Consider the following 1,257-nt stretch of genomic DNA (forward strand, 5'->3'; position numbering starts at 1 on the left):
GCCCGCGCCCCTCCCCCCGCCCACTGGCCTCCCCTCCGGCTCCTCCCGCCCCGGCCCGCCCCTGCCCTCCCCCATCCCCGACGGCGCCCCCGCTGCTGAGTCTCCGCTCTGCCTCGACCCAGGACGGTGGCCTGAGGGACCCCATCACCTCCTCTCTGCTGCGTTCCCCAGCCTGGCCTCTGCATCTCCAAATGGCCCTAGTTACAGGAGGTAGCGTGTGGAAGTGGTGAATGCTTTGGATACGGGAAGAGGTGGGGAGTTCTGAATTCTCGTCCTGGCTCTGCTGTTAACTATGAGTGTGAAGTTGAGCGAGTTGTGTTCCTTTCCCGAATCTCTCTTATTTCATCTGTGAGAGGGACGGACTGATGGTACTCGATACGAGCCCTGGCCGCTTCAGAAGGGGTGAAAGACGCTCCTCCTCCACTCTTTCATTCTCAGCCCCCAAATCCTTTCCCATTCTCTCCCAGCAACTCCTTCAGGCTACGGGTGGTAATCTCTGTCCTCCCAACATGCCCGGTAATTTTTCTCTTGGTAGTAACCACTTTCCTGCTAACAGTAGTGATTTGAGCGTGTTCTCTACCTTCACTATAGACCGTGAGGTCCTAGAAAGCAAAGTCTAGTTCAGATTTATTTTTATATTTCTGGCTTCTACACGGTAAGTCCTCAATAAAGATGTGTTGAATGAATGGAACTGCTCTAATAATGTACAGCGGCCGCTGCAATGGGAGGCCCAGGCTAGGCTAGACCCTGTGACAGGTTCTCTCCCTCACATCATGTCTAAGTTTCAACATAAACTAGAAGAGTGTTTGCAACGAGAAAAATGATGTCCTGAGAGGTTACGTGACTTCTGCGAAATCACAGAGCTCTTAAATCACTAGTGGAAACCTGTTTGAACTCAGGTCTCTCACTCACTTTGTCTTACCTATGAAAAAAATTAATGTATGATTTGCATACCAAGGACTTGAAAAGGAGACAAATTTTACGGTTAACCACGGGGATGCAAAATTTCCTCTATTTAATTTCATCATTAAAACACCTTTCCTTTCCTCCTTCCAAGGACTCTGTCTGGATTCTGGAAAGAGGTGGACTTTGAGAGCTGGGAAGGTGTCTAAGACTCTACAGACAGGAAGTAAAAGAATAGAGTTCCTTCTTTTTGTTTTGAAGCTAACTCTCAAGGTCAGACCAGCTAAGTCACCAGTCTGTAGTGTCTTGTGAGTCTCTTGCCCGAGGAAGGTAGATTTTTTTTTTTTTTTTTGC

This window comes from Lipotes vexillifer, unplaced genomic scaffold (assembly GCF_000442215.2).
Source record: "Lipotes vexillifer unplaced genomic scaffold, Lipotes_vexillifer_v1.1 scaffold666, whole genome shotgun sequence".
NCBI classification, from domain to species: Eukaryota; Metazoa; Chordata; class Mammalia; order Artiodactyla; family Lipotidae; genus Lipotes; species Lipotes vexillifer.